This window comes from Chamaea fasciata, unplaced genomic scaffold, assembly GCF_029207755.1.
Source record: "Chamaea fasciata isolate MVZ Bird 193981 ecotype frontalis unplaced genomic scaffold, bChaFas1.0.hap1 SCAF_152, whole genome shotgun sequence".
Classification (NCBI taxonomy): Eukaryota; Metazoa; Chordata; class Aves; order Passeriformes; family Sylviidae; genus Chamaea; species Chamaea fasciata.
In genome coordinates this window covers 145,194-164,008 of record NW_027094237.1, presented here as the reverse complement: position 1 = coordinate 164,008, position 18,815 = coordinate 145,194, and the positions used below count along the sequence as shown (strand labels likewise).

At 49.5% G+C, this 18,815-nt stretch overlaps 3 long non-coding RNA genes across 3 annotated transcripts; all 3 read right to left on the bottom strand.

Moving 5' to 3' along the window:
- Positions 1 to 2,381: 2,381 nt before the first annotated feature.
- On the bottom strand, positions 2,382 to 3,733 carry LOC136304729 (uncharacterized). Its single transcript, XR_010724769.1, has 7 exons — positions 3,690 to 3,733; positions 3,546 to 3,591; positions 3,410 to 3,451; positions 3,268 to 3,312; positions 3,122 to 3,165; positions 2,996 to 3,036; positions 2,382 to 2,911 (listed from the first exon to the last, which is right to left on the bottom strand). It is a non-coding gene; the product is annotated as an uncharacterized lncRNA (long non-coding RNA).
- Positions 3,734 to 3,822: 89 nt separating this feature from the next.
- LOC136304730 (uncharacterized) lies at positions 3,823 to 5,538 on the bottom strand. Its single transcript, XR_010724770.1, has 5 exons — positions 5,490 to 5,538; positions 5,354 to 5,395; positions 5,129 to 5,265; positions 4,950 to 5,029; positions 3,823 to 4,872 (listed from the first exon to the last, which is right to left on the bottom strand). It is a non-coding gene; the product is annotated as an uncharacterized lncRNA (long non-coding RNA).
- Positions 5,539 to 6,609: 1,071 nt separating this feature from the next.
- Positions 6,610 to 7,753, bottom strand: LOC136304728 (uncharacterized). Its single transcript, XR_010724768.1, has 7 exons — positions 7,706 to 7,753; positions 7,570 to 7,611; positions 7,426 to 7,474; positions 7,294 to 7,335; positions 7,069 to 7,203; positions 6,882 to 6,961; positions 6,610 to 6,804 (listed from the first exon to the last, which is right to left on the bottom strand). It is a non-coding gene; the product is annotated as an uncharacterized lncRNA (long non-coding RNA).
- Between the last annotated feature and the right edge of the window lie 11,062 nt (positions 7,754 to 18,815).

Below are 18,815 nucleotides of genomic sequence, written 5' to 3'. Positions count from 1 at the left end.
AAGGAAATAGCATGAAGGTGTAGAGAGGAAAATAGACTTACCTTGAGGTAGGAAATAGAATAAATGACTCTGACACCAAATAAACACAGGAGCCAAATGGGGGAGAGGGGGGCACGGGGTATCTTTATTGGGGGGGCAGGGGGGCATCTTTATTAGGGTATATTCAGCTTTTATTGCATGAATGGGTTTCTTTACACTTTAGTAAACATACAGAAACAACAGATACAAATGCAAATACAGATACAGTCCATAGGCACACCTATAAAATTACAATTTACATACAGAGCAATACATTGAAATACAGCAGCAAATGCCAATACAGAACAATACAAGGCAATACAAGCCAAATGACTATTAACACAATAGAACCATTTTTCAAAATCTGAAACACTCATTATATCTTGTTTTATTGTTACAGGAAACCCAAAACAAAAGCAGCACACATAAAACATAACAATCGTCCACCGCACACACCTCCTTCAGCATGCGCACCGTGCACCCTCTCTCGCCTCTCAATCCCCTACAGTCAGCACACACTCGCAACGCTCCTCGGGAACGTGGTTCCCGGGAGCCCTGAAAAAATCAGCCTGCCTGACGAAAACCCCGGTCCCTAGGCCGTCGGCGCCCAAACTTTGGCGATGAACGTCGCCTCGCAGACCGGCCGGGACCGAGGAAAAAAAAACCCAGCCGGGGGGAAAAAAAAAAAAACCCCCCCGGCTGGGGATTTTTTATTCTAAGTTTAAAATGTGTTGAAAAACCTGGAAGGCAAAAGTCACACACACAAGGTTAGAACCAGTCAACATGCACACAAACCCACCCTCTCTCACCTCTCAATCCCCTACCATCAGCACACACTCGCACCGCTCCTCGGGAACGTGGTTCCCGGGAGCCCTGAAAAAATCAGCCTGCCTGACGAAAACCCCGGTCCCTAGGCCGTCGGCGCCCAAACTTTGGCGATGAACGTCGCCTCGCAGACCGGCCGGGACCGAGGAAAAAAAAAACCCAGCCGGGGGGAAAAAAAAAAAAACCCCCCCGGCTGGGGATTTTTTATTCTAAGTTTAAAATGTGTTGAAAAACCTGGAAGGCAAAAGTCACACACACAAGGTTAGAACCAGTCAGCACACACACTCGCACAGGCAAACCCAAGCAGACAGACAACTCTCAGACATACACAGTCACTCTTCAGCTTACCCAGTAGATTCCAGGAGACTCCGTAGCATCAGCAACCGCAGAGAGACTAATCCTGCCCAGAGACCTGCAAGACAATGACAGGTGGTCAACAAGTGGTTACCTGACAGCTAGGCATCATCCCCCCTCAGGGACCATACCTTCTCTACCCAAAACTCCACAGAAAAAAGATGAACTGCAAAGCCCTACAACTCTTCTACCTAACTGTGACTGTGCCAGGGCAGGGCAGCTCAAGCATAAGTCATACAGTAGGATACAGCAACATCATGACTTAGAGTGCAATACAAACACAGTCACTTTCAATACAATACAAGCACAGTGACTTTGAGTGCAATACAAGCACAGTGACTTAGAGTGCAATACAAACAGTCACTTGCAACGCAAACAGAGTCACTGGCAGTGCAATGCAAACAGAGTCACTTGCAATACAAACAGAGTCACTGGCAATACAATACAAACAGAGTCACTGGCAATACAATACAATACAGAGTCACTTGCAATACAATACAATACAGAGTCACTTGCAATACAATACAATACAGAGTCACTTGCAATACAATACAATACAGAGTCACTTGCAATACAATACAAACACAGTCACTTGCAATACAATACAAACACAGTCACTTGCAATACAATACAAACACAGTCACTTGCAATACAATACAGAGTCACTGGCAATACAATACAAACAGAGTCACTTGCAATACAATACAAACAGAGTCACTTGCAATACAAACAGAGTCACTGGCAGTGCAATACAAACAGAGTCACATGCAATACAATACAAACACAGTCACTTGCAATACAATACAAACACAGTCACATGCAAGACAATACAGAGTCACTGGCAATGCAATACAATACAGAGTCACTGGCAATGCAATACAATACAGAGTCACTGGCAATGCAATACAATACAGAGTCACTTGCAATACAAACAGAGTCACTGGCAGTGCAATACAAACAGAGTCACAGGCAATACAATACAAACAGAGTCACAGGCAATACAATACAAACAGAGTCACAGGCAATACAATACAAACAGAGTCACAGGCAATACAATACAAACAGAGTCACAGGCAATACAATACAAACAGAGTCACTGGCAATACAATACAGAGTCACTGGCAATGCAATACAATACAGAGTCACTGGCAATGCAATACAATACAGAGTCACTGGCAATACAAAACAAACATAGTCACTTGCAATACAAAACAAACATAGTCACTTCCAAGACAAACATAGTCAGTTCCAAGTCAATACAAACAAAACTGCTCACTAGACTAAGTGCCTAAGCTGTTAAGAGGACGCTCCAGAAGCTCGGGAAGCCGAGTGAAGAAAGCGATGACTGCCGGGTGACCGTGGCGATGCCTCCGGATGAAAGGCAACCTCGTCGGGTGAAAACGTCCGCTAGGCCGCCGAGACTCAAAGACTGCTGACGACGCAAAACACGCTAGAATGCTGAACTGCCCTGCCCGGCAAATGCTCCGGCGAGACCGAGTGGAAACCCTCTCCCATTACTTCAGAGGGACCCATCCCACTAGGGCCCTCTCTTCTAAGCTAATGTGAAATTGCCTCCCACTTCCAAAGTTTTTTCCCCTGCACCCAAACACAAGCCCCAACACTTATCTTTTGGAAGACGAGCGGACAAAATCCATCCTCCGAGGACTTCGGCGCTGCCGTATCCAAACTTAGGCTCTGCACCTCCTCTCAATACCTAAGACAACAAAGTACAAACTGTGAAAATTGTGTGACAGGAAACTAATCCCCAGGCTTTCCAAGCACCTCTGCCCCAACTCACCTCAGATACTGATTTGGCTCCACAGTCTACCCAGAGGGTACCTGCAAAAGGAAAAGGTACACATTTAGCATGCTGCTACACACCCCATGCCTATGGATCACCCCTAATGCCTAAAAGCCAACTTACCCGCTTGCCCCTAATCCTTGGCATGTGTAGGACAGTAGCAGCACCTGCAAAGACACAAAGAAAACAGCAGGCTGAGTCACTGAGAAAACACAATCACCACAATCTAACAGAACTCAGTAACACATAAAGCTCAAGCTGATACCCACCAAGTCACTGGCATCCAGGACCAGGAAATCTTGCAAGTGGACCACCTAAAATGAAAGTAAATTAAACAGTGGATGTTAGAGTTACACCAGAAATTGAGACCTGAGCAATGACAGCAGCTTCCATCCACCAGTCAATGCTCACCTAGGCAGCTGATCCTGGACTGCCAAGCTCCCGCTTTACCTCCTAAAAATAAAAACAAAAAACAAGGCTGTAGCAGAGTCACAATGTACATCCCCCTGGCAAAACCAAACTGGGACTGACTTAAACTCACACCCACCTGGCCGCTGCCAGCCTGAGCCACGACAACCTCACAAGCAGACCACCTGAAATAAAACAAAAATCAACAGTGGATGGTTAGACTTGAGCCAGAAATGGAGAGCGGAGCAACAACAACAGCTGCTGTCCACCAGTGAATGCTCACCTGGCGCCCTTCTCCTGGACTGCCAATATCCTGCATAAGCTCCTAAAAACAAAGACAAAGGTCAGGGCTGTATCAGAGCCACCATTTACACCTCCCCTGCAAAGACCGACAGGGACTGACCTTCTCGGGGGAACCGATGACACCCACAGGGGCTGCTCTGCCACAGGGTTAATCCATCTGCATCTGAAAGAAAGTTAGGACAAGAGTCAAAGGGCTGCAGGATAACTTGACAGCTCCACACATCTTGGGTCAATCTACAGATCCCACCTAGAAGCCAATGCACCCTGCATTTCAAATTTGTCCTATTACCCCTACACCCAGCTGTGCTGCAGGGCAGAGCAGCTCCGGGCCAAATACACACCCACACCCGTGACACAAGACGCAACAAACAAAGGGACGCGACAGGGAAAGAAAACTCTCGATGAGAGGAATGACCCTGAGGACCGAGAGAACTCGGGAGCAGATGACCGAGGTAAGCTGAAAGGAGAGCTGACCGGGCTCAGAGAAACCTGCAGGAAAAAAGATGCTAAGGGGATGAATTATCCCAAGAACCGCAAAGATGGACGCTCGAGAATGCTCCGGTCACACTCTGCTACCTAGCTTTGCATTCTTACAAGTCCTAATCCACCGGAATGGATGCTGGTGGTGCTCGGCTGTCAGTACAGCTCAGAACAAGACCTGGAAAGACATTGGACTGGATGCTTCTGAAGAGAGATACGATGCCCATGCCTGCCCGAGCTCCCGAGTCGATGGTCCGAGGGCATCGGCACCTGGCCGAGGAACTGAGAGTCCAGAGAGGCTAAGAGGGATGCCAGGGTTTTTGGTAGGCCCCTTGAAGGGCTAAGGCAAAAGACATGAAACAAAGAGTGCGCAACAAACGAGGGACACGACAAGCACCGGGACTGCTCTGCCCTGCACACCTCAGTGGAGAGATCAAAAGGGAGACTTTCCCTGTAGGAAGCCTAAGGGGCCGCTTCCTGGACAACCCCAGCTCCAAACCCAACTGAAAAACCACTCCCGGTTGAAAGCCGACCCGGCCCCCCACTTTCGTCCCCTCCGTGGCTCGGAGCCCTCCACTTATCTCTCAGACATCTGAAGATGCAGAGTCCAGGCAGGTGAAAAGGAAGGCTGGCTCTCCCTCAGGGAAATTCCTGGTAACACCAGGCTGCTCTCTCTTAGTCAGCTGCAATAAAGAAAAGCAAACATCACTGTGTGATCTTAGCAGCACAGTGCCCAAACCCCAACAATTCTGCTACTCACCATCTCTTGAGAACACCCAGGCCCTCAAGCCCGCTGCCTCAGCCGTGCTTGGAGAGTCATGCCATCGTCCTGGGGTAGGTCTGGATTAAGAACACACAAGGGATTTGACAGTGCTGAAACTTGACAGGACCCTCTCTCCTCCCTGCCTCCCCAACTCCTCAGCTGTTATCAAAGCCTACCTGGAAAGCAGCTTCAAACAGAGAAATTGAGGCTTGATCACACAGTCCTGTAATGCTTCTGAAGGGCTCACAAAAAAAGGTGCCCAAGTTCATGATCTCATGGCAGAGGGTACTTCAGCAGAAGAAGAGTGGACCACCTAAAACACAATAATAGAAGCTTAGAGGTGCACCAGAAATTGAGACCTGAGCGATTACAGCCACTTCCATCCACCAGTCAATGCTCACCTAGGCAGCTGGTCCTGGACTGCCAAGATCCCGCTTTACCTCCTAAAAATAAAAACAAAAAACAAGGCTGTAACATACTCACAATGTACACCTCCCCAGCAAAACCAAACTGGGACTGACTTAAACTCACACCCACCTGGCCGCTGCCAGCCTGAGCCACGACAACCTCACAAGCAGACCACCTGAAATAAAACAAAAATCAACAGTGGATGGTTAGACTTGAGCCAGAAATTCAGACGGGAGCAATAACAACTGCTTCGGTCCACCGGTCAATGCTCACCTGGCGCACTTCACCTGGACTGGCAATATCCTGCATAAGCTCCTAAAAACAAAGACAAAGGTCAGGGCTGTATCAGAGCCACCATTTACACCTCCCCTGCAAAGACCGACAGGGACTGACCTTCTCGGGGGAACCAATGAATCCCACAGGGGCTGCTCTGCCACAGGGTTAAACCATCTGCATCTGAAAGAAAGTTAGGACAAGAGTCAAAGGGCTGCAGGATAACTTGACAGCTCCACACATCTTGGGTCAATCTACAGATCCCACCTAGAAGCCAATGCACCCTGCATTTCAAATTTGTCCTATTACCCCTACACCCAGCTGTGCTGCAGGGCAGAGCAGCTCCGGGCCAAATACACACCCACACCCGTGACACAAGACGCAACAAACAAAGGGACGCGACAGGGAAAGAAAACTCTCGATGAGAGGAATGACCCTGAGGACCGAGAGAACTCGGGAGCAGATGACCGAGGTAAGCTGAAAGGAGAGCTGACCGGGCTCAGAGAAACCTGCAGGAAAAAAGATGCTAAGGGGATGACTTATCCCAAGAACCGCAAAGATGAACACTCGAGAATGCTCCGGTCACACTCTGCTACCTAGCTTTGCATTCTTACAAGTCCTAATCCACCGGAATGGATGCTGGTGGTGCTCGGCTGTCAGTACAGCTCAGAACAAGACCTGGAAAGACATTGGACTGGATGCTTCTGAAGAGAGATACGATGCCCATGCCTGCCCGAGCTCCCGAGTCGATGGTCCGAGGGCATCGGCACCTGGCCGAGGAACTGAGAGTCCAGAGAGGCTAAGAGGGATGCCAGGGTTTTTGGTAGGCCCCTTGAAGGGCTAAGGCAAAAGACATGAAACAAAGAGTGCGCAACAAACGAGGGACACGACAAGCACCGGGACTGCTCTGCCCTGCACACCTCAGTGGAGAGATCAAAAGGGAGACTTTCCCTGTAGGAAGCCTAAGGGGCCGCTTCCTGGACAACCCCAGCTCCAAACCCCCGCCCCGTGGAAAGCCGACCCGGCCCCCCACTTTCATCCCCTCCGTGGCTCGGAGCCCTCCACTTATCTCTCAGACATCTGGAGATGCAGAATCCTGGCAGGTGAAAAGGAAGGCCGCCTCTCCCTCAGGGAAATTCCTGCTAACACCAGGTTGCTCTCTCTTAGTCAGCTGCAATAAAGAAAAGCAAACATCACTGTGTGGTCTTAGCACCGCATCGCCCAAAACCCAACAATTCTGCTACCCACCGCCTCTTGAGAACGCCTGGGTGCTCGGGCCCGCTGCCTCGGCCGTGCTTGGAGGGTGATGGCATCGTCAGGGGGTAGGTCTGGATTAAGAGCAGACAAGGGATTTGACATTGCTGATACTTGAGAGGACGCTCGCTCCTCCTCTCCTCCCTGCCTCCCCGACTCCTCGGCCGTTATCAAAGACTACCTGGAAAGCAGCTTCAAACGGAGAAATCGAGGCTTGATCACACAGTCCTGTAATGCTTCTGAAGGGCTCCAAAGAGAGGGACCCGGTCCATCACCTCATTGGAGAAGGGACTTCAGCATAATGACAGCAGACTGCCTAAAACAGACAAAAATACAACCTTGGAGTTGCACCAGATATTGAGACCTGAGTGATAACAGCTGCTTCCATCCACCGGACAATGCTCACCTGGGCCACTTCACCTGGACTGCCAATATCCCTCTTTACCTCCTAAAAAAAAAGACAAAAAACAACGCTGTAACACAGTCATCATTTACACTGCCCCGGCAAAGGCAAACTGGGACTGACTTAAGCACACACCCTCTTGGCTGCTGGTACCCACGACCGGGACATTTCACAAGCGGGCCACCTAAAAATAAGAAAACAAACAGCAGATATTAGATTTTCACCAGAAACTGAGACCTGAGCAACAGCAACCGGTTCTGTCTGCAGATCAATGCTCACCTTGCACGCTTCACCTTCACCGCCAACATCCTGCTTTACCTCCTAAAAATAGAGACAAAGAAACAGGCAGTAACAAGGGCACCAATTACACTGCCCCTGCAAAGACAAACTGCAACTGACGTAAGCTGACACCTACCTGGCCGCTGGAATCCACAAAGAGGACATCTCAAAACCAGACCACCTGAAAAAAAAAAAAAAAAAAAACCCAACAGTGGATGGTTAGAGTTGCACCAGAAATTGACACCGGAGAAATAACAACTGCTTCTGTTCACCGGTCAATGCTCACCTGGCCCGCTTCTTCTGGACTGCCAATATCCTGCATTAGCTCCTAAAAACAAAGACAAAGGTCAGGGCTGTAACAGAGCCACCATTTACACCTCCCCTGCAAAGACCAACTCGGACTGACCTTCTCGGGAGAACCGACTCCACCGATAGGGGCTGCTCTGCCACAGGTTTAATCAGTCTGCATCTGAAAGAAAGTTAGGACAAAAGTCAAAGGGCTGCAGGATAACTTGACAGCTCCACACATCTTGGTCAGTCTACAGATCCCACCTAGAAGCCAATGCACCCTGCACTTCAAATTTGTCCTATTACCCCTACACCCAGCTGTGCTACAGGGCAGGGCAGAGCAGCGCTGGGCCAAATACACACCCACACCCGTGACACAAGACGCAACAAACGAGGAGACGCGACAGGGAAAGAAAAAATCTCGAAGAGAGGAATGACCCTGAGGACCGAGAGAACTCGGGAGGAGATGATCGAGGTAAGACGGATGGAGAGCTGACCGGGCTCAGAGAAACCTGCAGGAAAAAAGATGCTAAGGGGATGAATTATCCCAAGAACCTCAAAGATGGACGCTTGAGAATGCTCCGGTCAGAATCCTCTCCCTAGCTTTGCATCCTTACAAGTCCTAATCCACCGGAATGGATCGTGGTGGTGCTTGGCTGTCAGTACAGCTCAGAACAAGACCTGAAAAGACAGTAAACTGGATGCTTCTGAAAATAAATACGATTCCCATGCTGGCCTGAGCTCCCGAGTCGATGGTTTGATGGTATCGGCGCCTGGCCGAGGAACTGAGGGACCGGAGATGCTAAAAATGATGCCAGGATTTTGATGGCCCCTTGAAAAGCCAGAGAAAATGACATGAAATACAAGACACTCAAAAGACACGGAGTGCACAACAGACAACTGACAGGACATGCACCGGGACTGGACTGCCCTGCACCACAGCATTGGGATCAAAATTAATGCTTCCCCTTGACAGCTAACGGGATCGCTGAGTGGGGCTGGACGACGCTGCGCGCCGGACCGCACGATGCGGACGGGGACCGTTCTGCCTTGCGTGCCCCGTAGTTGCTATTGAAGTATAGCCGTTCCCTTCGGCTGTCCTAAGTGGCCCCTTAAGGGACACCCCTGTCCCCTCTGGTAGCTGTTAAACCGGACCCATAAATTTCTGACACCCCTGTCGTCCTATCTCGAGGCCGTGGCCCCTGACTTATCTTTGAGATGACCGGTAAGGTGAATCCACGTTGGACTGGAAATAAGTCTGTCTCAGAAGGCCCTCCGATCGCCGATTAGCCTCTTAGCTATGAAAAAGAAAAATGAAAATCGATGCACGAATTTAGCGGCACGTGCGCCGAATCCCGAGGGGGCGGCCGCTCGCCCTCGCCTAAGCGTGCCCGGGTCCTCGAGTCTATGGCTTCGTCCCACATCTAAGCCTAGGGCTGTTACAATGTCCGGTACCTGAGTTAGCAGGGGGCAAAACTGTAGGGCAGGTCTGTGAGCAAAACTTAGGTGCTCACATTTACGTATCTTAGGTGCTCTTCTGTGCTATAAGACGCATAAATGCGGCTGCTATTACTTGCAAAAAAGCCTTGGGGGAGGCCCTCAAATGCAGGTCGTTCCTCATTTTGCTGCCTTCAAAACCTGCTAACTCTCAACCGGGTACCCTGAACGTAGTCCTCGCCTTACCGATCGGAAGCCTGGATCTCGGTCGTTGCCTCTGACGTGTACAGTGGCCCTTTTGAGGTGACAAATCTTCTGAAAGAATCTGGAAGATCGTGCTGGATGTGACCTATAACTTCAGGAGTACTGCTCCTCCTAAAAGAAAATGAGAACAAACCCAGAAATTACAAAAGCGCCTTTCCTCCCCTGAATGTGCAAACAAAACCCCTGAACTTAAATACTCCCTGTATTTGATAGCATCTTCTTTGTAGTGTCCTCAAAGCTCCTGTTATTTGTAGGTGCCCAAAAACACCTAACAAAAATAAGCTAATAGAGCCTCTTCGCTGAAATGAGAGGAGAGCTCTTACCCTGGCTGATTCCCAGGAGGGAATGAAGCCCCTTGGCAAAAGCTGGGGTTAATATACCCCTGATTGGGCCCGCCCCTCGTTCCCAGAATGCCCGGGAAAAGGGAGGAGGCAACTCCCACGGGGTATAAAAGCTCTCGAAGGAGCTGCAGCTGTTTGGCTCCTCTGACTCAAATGCAAGGTAAGTACAGGGCTCGATAGAGAAAAAAACTCCTTGGGGTAATAATGCTATTTTTCTGTTTTGGCTGTAATGACTTCAGGCTAGAGGGCAAAAATAAAACTTAGTGTTTTAGTAACATAGCAAGATAGTAATTTGGGTAATTTGCTGTTGACGGGGGTAATTATTCCTGGGTGACTGCAATTAGTATTCCACAAGTGACTAAGTAGGATGACAAAGAACAGTAAGATTATGAATGGTGTAAGGCTCATTAGCACCTCTAAGTAAGGATATCAATGTATTAATTACAAAGGAGAAAAAAAATAAACTCCCAGGTGGTGTTAAGCTTATATATACGCCTGGATTGCTCCCGTCTGAGATAGGTGTTACCGGGGTACCCGTTCGAGTGCAACTGAAGTCCAATTTTAAATCCTTAAAATGCTGAAAAAGGCACGGGTTCCTTCAATTTAAAATTAGCATATGGGCAGTTACCTCTGCTTAAACTGTGACATGGAAAATAAATGGCTTGTGCCCCTTAACTTAATCTCCTAAAATTTTTGGAAAAGAGGAGTTTCCTTCAGTTTAAGTCTCTCCAGGGAGGAGAAAAAAGGGGAGTGTTCCCTAAAATTCAAGCCCTTAAAAAGCAGAGACAGCTAGGCCCCTCTGAACTAGCGCCTCCCCACAGGGGTGTGCCCAGGAAACCCTCTGAAGACAGGGGGCATTGTGGGATGAGGTCGAGAAAGGTCCCGCAGATTGTTCGTTCCCCTGCGTGACCCTTCGTCTGCCTGTGAAACGCTGGGGTGCTAGGCTTCCGTTCTGTGGGAGAGAACTGTTCTTCTTGTGGCCGGTGGCCGAGATGGAAGTTCTATCCCCAGAATTCCCTATGTCCTAATTTTGTAATTATTTAGGAAATTTTTCCCAGACTGTAAGCAATTACCAGAAATATTTACTTAGAAATCCTTACTGAATTGTGTTTCTGTTGAGGTCTTCTACGTGTCCCTTAAGGAGCTAGGGGGGTTGCCAGGTGACTTATGTCTAATCCTGACCGGCCCGGAGCAAACCGGAGTCCTGCTGCCGGTGGCTGGTCCACCCTAAATTACAGTAACATATTAATGTAATTTATAAAAATTCCCTTTGCCTACTAAACAAATTTTCCAGGATGATCCAGGGAAGAGATCTGCTCCATCCTTAGTTTGGCAAATGCCAGTTCTCAGATCCATCTAGGCAGAAAACTACTACAAGTATTTGCTTGGTTTTTACTACATCTAGCTGTATGATGAAAATAGATTAATGGTCTTTAGGTAAAACCTTTTCAGAGGGCAAAATATTTCACACAGATCCCATTTTGACAGTATGGCAGTTTTGGGGATTAGGAATCCCATCCATAGAAGACATCAAAGAAATGATACTTTGCAAATTGATATTTAGAAATTGTCTTAGAGATGTTATAACTTAACATTCTAACATTATGAAATAGAATGGTTTTGGCATGTTGAAACTGGGTGATTCTGGTATTCCAGAACCCATCCCGTATTTTGCAATGGAGACTTTGAAACGTACATGTTTAATACTTTGAAACCTGGTGAACACCTATATGAAATCCAGGCAGAGTAATGTTTTGGAATCTAGATGGAGAAAGATGAGGGTTGTAGCAATGTTGCAAGCAGATTGACGGACATCTTATAAAAACGACATGTAACTGCTTTCAAATTAGGGGAGTTACTTTTTTCAATCTAGGGCAGGCAGGATTTTTAGGGTCAGAGGAGAAGTCTCCCTCCAAAAATTAGCAATAGAAGAATATTTCACCCAAACCCAATAAACCGAAACTAGGATGCAGGGAGGGTACATACTACCAACGGACTATAAAAACAGACATCAGGACCCTAAGGGGGTGACTTAACTCTCCCACAAAAGGAACATCCAGTCAAGTCTAAGGCATTCTACATGGAACTAGACTTCTGGAAAATAGAATTCTGAATGCATCAGCATTGTCCCAAGACCCATGCTACTAGAAGCAGAATCCCAGACTGGCCGTGGAGTGCCAATCACCTCCTAAAAACTGAAATCAGGAATGTGATAGGGTGAGTCCAGCTTGCCACAGAAAAGGGCCACCGATCTTGAACAGAGCGCTATGCCCAGGAGTGGACTTATGCCATCTACAATTCTAAACATAGCTGCACTTCTCCCAGAGCCAAGCTGCCAGAAGCTGGAACCCTAACTGTCCTTCAAGTGCCAAATGTCTCCTACAACCGAACATTACGAACTTCGAGGAGTGAGTTTATGTTCCATCAGAAGAGAACCACCGTTCCTGCACAGAACTCTCAGCCACGGAGTGGGCTGCTAAATGATAAAATTAAGTGCAGCACAGGACATCTGCCAGATCCAAGCTCCCAGAAGCTGGAACTCTTACTGTCCTTGGAGTGCCAAATCTATCCTATGAACTGACATCAGGAGCCTGATGGGGAGAGTTTAGGTTCCCACGAATGACAGCCACCTTTCCTTCAGAGAGCTCTGTGCCCGGGAGTGGGCTTCTGCCACTTAGAATTCTGAACACCACACTTACTCCCAGATCCACGCTGTCAGTAGATGGAACCGTGGCTCCCATTAGACGATCAAATGGCTCCTTAAAACTGAAAATCTGAACCAGGAGAGTGTGCTTAGTATCCCCAGAAAAGGGGACAACGTTCCTGCACAGAGCTCTGAGCCAAGGAGTGGGCTTCTGCAACTTGAAAGTCGGAACACTGCTGCACTTGTCCCATGGCCAAGCTGCTAGAATTGGGAGCCCCAACTGTCCTTCAAGTGCCAAATGTCTCCTACCACCTGACATGAGGAACCTGGTGCGGGCAGTTTAGCTTCCCACCGAACAGAGCCACCGCTGCTGCACAGAACTCCCTGCCCCGGAGTGGGCTTCTGCCTGCTAAAAATAAGTTCAGCACGAAACTTCTGCCAGATCCAAGCTGCCAGAAACTGGAACCCTTACTGTCCTTGGAGTGCCAAATGTCTCCTACAACCTGACATTAGGAACTTAGGGAGTGAATTCAGCTTCCCCCAAAAGAGATCCACTGTTCCTGCAAATAGCTCTGTTCCCCGGAGTGGGCTTCTGCCACTTGAAAGTCAGAACACTGCTGCACTTCTCCCATGGCCAAGCTGCTAGAATCTGGAGCCCCAACTGTCCTTCGAGTGCGAAATGTCTCCTACCACCTGACATGAGGAACCTGGTGCGGGCAGTTTAGCTTCCCACCGAACAGAGCCACAGCTGCTGAACAGAACTCCTAGCCCCAGAGTGGGCTTCTGCCTACTAAAAATAAGTTCAGCACAGGATATCTGCCAGATCCAACCTGCCAGATGCTGGAACCCTAACTGTCCTTGGAGGGCCAAATGTCTCCAACAACCTGACATCAGGAACCTGATGGGGTGAGTCCAGATTCCCACACAAAAGGGGTGACACTTCCTGCACAGAACTCTCTGCCCCAGAGTGGGCTGCGAACTGATAAAATTAAGTTCAGCACAGGACATCTGCCAGATCCAAGCTCCCAGATGCTGGAACACTTACTGTCCTTGGAGTGCCAAATCTATCCTATAAACTGAAATCAGGAGCCTCATCGGGGGAGTTTAGTTTCTCACAGAAAAGACCCACCGTTGCTGCACAGAACTCTCTGCCCTGGAGTGGGCTTCTGCCTGCTAAAAATAAGTTCAGCATAGGATATCTGCCAGATCCAAGCTGCCAGAAGGTGAAACGCTTACTGTCCTTGGAGTGCCAAATGTCTCCTACAACCTGACATTAGGAACTTCGGGGGGTGAGTTTAGTTTCCCACAGAAGAGAGCCACTGTTCCTGCACAGCGCTCTGTGCCCGGGAGTGGGCTTCTGCCACTTAGAATTCTGAACAGTGTACTTACTCCCAGAACCAAGCAGCCATGAAGCTGAAACCCTGGCTGCCCTTAGACTGCCAAACACCTCCTGCAAATTGACATCAGGAACTTGGAGGGGTGAGTTTAGCTTCCCACAGAAGAGATCCACTGTTCCTGCACAGAGCACTGTGCCCGGGAGTGGGCTTCTGCCACTTTCAATTCGGAACACTGCTGCATTTCTCCCACAGCCAATCTCCCAGAAGCTGGAACCCTTACTATCCTGCGAGTGCCAAATGTCTCCTACAACCTGACATCAGGAACCTGATGGGCTCAGTTTAGACTCCCACAGAAAAGGGACGACAGTTCCTGCACAGAGCCCTCTGCCCTGGAGTGGGCTTCTGCCTCCTAAAAATAAGTTCAGCACGAAACTTCTGCCAGATCTAAGCTGCCAGAAGCTGGAACCCTAACTGTCCTTGGAGTGCCAAATGTCTCCTACAACCTGACATTAGGAACTTAGGGAGTGAATTCAGCTTCCCCCAAAAGAGATCCACTGTTCCTGCAAATAGCTCTGTTCCCCGGAGTGGGCTTCTGCCACTTGAAAGTCAGAACACTGCTGCACTTCTCCCATGGCCAAGCTGCTAGAATCTGGAGCCCCAACTGTCCTTCGAGTGCGAAATGTCTCCTCCCACATGACATGAGGAACCTGGTGTGGGCAGTTTAGCTTCCCACCGAACAGAGCCACAGCTGCTGGACAGAACTCCCTGCCCCGGAGTGGGCTTCTGCCTGCTAAAAATAAGTTAAGCACAGGATATCTGCCAGATCCAAGCTGCCAGATGCTGGAACCCTAACTGTCCTTGGCGGGCTAAATGTCTCCTACAACCTGAAATGAAGGACTTGGAGGGGTGAGTTTAGTTTCCCACAGAAGAGAGCCACTGTTTCTGCACAGAACTCTCGGCCCCGAAGTGGGGTTCTGCCTGCTAAACATAAATTCAGCACAGGATATCTGCCAGATCCAAGCTTTCAGAAGTTGGAACTATAACTGTCCTTGGAGGGCCAAATGTCTCCTACAACCTGACATTAGGAACGTAGAGGGGTGAGTTTAGCTTCCTAAAGAAGAGAGCCACCGTTCCTGCACAGAACTCTCTGCCCTGCAGTGGGCTGCAAACTGATAAAATTAAGTTCAGCACAGGACATCTGCCAGATCCAAGCTGCCAGAAGCTGAAACACTTACTGCCCATGGAGTGCCAAATCTATCCTATGAACTGAAATCAGGACCCTGATGGGGAGAGTTTAGCTTCCCACGAATGACAGCCACCTTTCCTTCAGAGAGCTCTGTGCCCCGGACTAGGCTTCTGCCTCTTAAAATTCTGAACACCACACTTACTCCCAGATGTACGCTGTCAGTACCTGGAAGCCTGGCTCCCCTTAGACTGCCAAATGGCTCCTTAAAACAGACAATCTGAACCAGGGGGGTGTGTTTAGTTTCCCCAGAAAAGGGGACACCGTTCCTGCACAGAGCTCTGAGCCCAGCAGTAGGCTTCTGCCACTTAAAATTCTGGACACTGCTGCACTTCTCCCATGGCCAAGCTGCCAGAATCTGGAGCCCTAACTGTCCTTCGAGTGCGAAATGTCTCCTACCACCTGACATGAGGAACCTGGTGCGGGCAGTTTAGCTTCCCACCGAACAGAGCCACCGCTGCTGCACAGAACTCCCTGCCCCGGAGTGGGCTTCTGCCACTTAGAATTCTGAACACCACACTTACTCCCAGATCCACGCTGTCAGTAGATGGAACCGTGGCTCCCATTAGACGATCAAATGGCTCCTTAAAACTGAAAATCTGAACCAGGAGAGTGTGCTTAGTATCCCCAGAAAAGGGGACAACGTTCCTGCACAGAGCTCTGAGCCAAGGAGTGGGCTTCTGCAACTTGAAAGTTGGAACACTGCTGCACTTCTCCCATGGCCAAGCTGCTAGAATTGGGAGCCCCAACTGTCCTTCAAGTGCCAAATGTCTCCTACCACCTGACATGAGGAACCTGGTGCGGGCAGTTTAGCTTCCCACCGAACAGAGCCACCGCTGCTGCACAGAACTCCCTGCCCCGGAGTGGGCTTCTGCCTGCTAAAAGTAAGTTCAGCACGAAACTTCTGCCAGATCCAAGCATCCAGAAGCTGGAACCCTTACTGTCCTTGGAGTGCCAAATGTCTCCTACAGCCTGACATCAGGAACCTGCTGGGGTGAGTTTAGTTTCCCACAGAAAAGACACACCGTTCCTGCACAGAGCTCTGTGCCCCGGAGTGGGCTTCTGCCACTTAGAATTCTGAACACTGCTGCACTTCTCCCATAGCCAAGCTCCCAGAAGCTGGAAACCTAACTGTCCTTGGAGTGCCAAATGTCTCCTACAACCTGACATTAGGAACCTGATGCAGTGAGTCCAGATTCCCACAGAAAAGGAGCAACGCTTCCTGCACAGAGCCCTCTGACCAAGAGAGGGCGACTGCCTGCTAAAAATAAATTCAGCACAGGATATCTGCCAGATCCAACCTCCCAGAAGCTGGAACCCTAACTGTCCTGCGAGTGCCCAATGTCTCCTACAACCTGACATTAGGAACTTAGTCGGTGAGTATAGCTTCCCACAGAAGAGAGCCACTGTTCCTGCACAGAGCTCTGTGCCCCGGAGTGGGCTTCTGCCACTTAGAATTCTGAACAGTGCACATTACTCCCAGAACCAAGCTGTCAGAAGCTGGAACCCTAACTGTCCTTGGAGTGCCCAATGTCTCCTACAACCTGACATTAGGAACTTCGGGGGGTGAGTATAGCTTCCCACAGAAGAGAGCCACTGTTCCTGCACAGAGCTCTGTGCCCCGGAGTGGGCTTCTGCCACTTAGAATTCTGAACAGTGTACTTACTCCCACAACCAAGCTGCCATGAAGCTGAAACCCTAGCTGCCCTTAGACTGCCAAACACCCCCTGCAAACTGACATCAGGAACTTGGAGGGGTGAGTTTAGCTTTCCACAGAAAAGACCCACCGTTCCTGCACAGAACTCTCGGCCACGGAGTGGGCTGCTAACTGATAAAAATAAGTTCAGCACAGGACTTCTGCCAGATCCAAGCATCCAGAAGCTGGAACCCTTACTGTCCTTGGAGTGCCAAATGTCTCCTACAGCCTGACATCACGAACCTGCTGGGGTGAGTTTAGTCTCCCACAGAAAAGACCCACAGTTCCTGCACAGAGCTCTGTGCCAGGGAGTGGGCTTCTGCCACTTAGAATTCTGAACAGTGCACATTACTCCCAGAACCAAGCTGTCAGAAGCTGGAACCCTAACTGTCCTTGGAGTGCCCAATGTCTCCTACAACCTGACATTAGGAACGTAGTCGGTGAGTATAGCTTCCCACAGAAGAGAGCCACTGTTCCTGCACAGAGCTCTGTGCCCGGGACTGGGCTTCTGCCACTTAGAATTCTGAACAGTGTACTTACTCCCACAACCAAGCTGCCATGAAGCTGAAACCATAGCTGCCCTTAGACTGCCAAACACCCCCTGCAAACTGACATCAGGAACTTGGAGGGGTGAGTTTAGCTTTCCACAGAAAAGACCCACCGTTCCTGCACAGAACTCTCGGCCACGGAGTGGGCTGCTAACTGATAAAAATAAGTTCAGCACAGGACTTCTGCCAGATCCAAGCATCCAGAAGCTGGAACCCTTACTGTCCTTGGAGTGCCAAATGTCTCCTACAGCCTGACATCAGGAACCTGCTGGGGTGAGTTTAGCTTTCCACACAAAAGACCCACGGTTCCTGCACAGAGCTCTGTGCCCGGGAGTGGGCTTCTGCCACTTAGAATTCTGAACACTGCCGCACTTCTCCCATATCCAAGCTCCCAGAAGCTGGAACCCTAACTGTCCTGCGAGTGCCAAATGTCTCCTACGACCTGACATTAGGAACTTAGTCGGTGAGTATAGCTTCCCACAGAAGAGAGCCACTGTTCCTGCACAGAGCTCTGTGCCCGGGACTGGGCTTCTGCCACTTAGAATTCTGAACAGTGTACTTACTCCCACAACCAAGCTGCCATGAAGCTGAAACCCTAGCTGCCCTTAGACTGCCAAACACCCCCTGCAAACTGACATCAGGAACTTGGAGGGGTGAGTTTAGCTTTCCACAGAAAAGACCCACCGTTCCTGCACAGAACTCTCGGCCACGGAGTGGGCTGCTAACTGATAAAAATAAGTTCAGCACAGGACTTCTGCCAGATCCAAGCATCCAGAAGCTGGAACCCTTACTCTCCTTGGAGTGCCAAATGTCTCCTACAGCCTGACATCAGGAACCTGCTGGGGTGAGTTTAGTTTCCCACAGAAAAGACCCACCGTTCCTGCACAGAGTTCTGTGCCCGGGAGTGGGCTTCTGCCACTTACAATTCTGAACACTGCCGCACTTCTCCCATATCCAAGCTCCCAGAAGCTGGAACCCTAACTGTCCTGCGAGTGCCAAATGTCTCCTACGACCTGACATTAGGAACTTAGTCGGTGAGTATAGCTTCCCACAGAAGAGAGCCACTGTTCCTGCACAGAGCTCTGTGCCCGGGAGTGGGCTTCTGCCACTTAGAATTCTGAACAGTGTACTTACTCCCACAACCAAGCTGCCATGAAGCTGAAACCCTAGCTGCCCTTAGACTGCCAAACACCCCCTGCAAACTGACATCAGGAACTTGGAGGGGTGAGTTTAGCTTTCCACAGAAAAGACCCACCGTTCCTGCACAGAACTCTCGGCCACGGAGTGGGCTGCTAACTGATAAAAATAAGTTCAGCACAGGACTTCTGCCAGATCCAAGCATCCAGAAGCTGGAACCCTTACTGTCCTTGGAGTGCCAAATGTCTCCTACAGCCTGACATCAGGAACCTGCTGGGGTGAGTTTAGTTTCCCACAGAAAAGACACACCG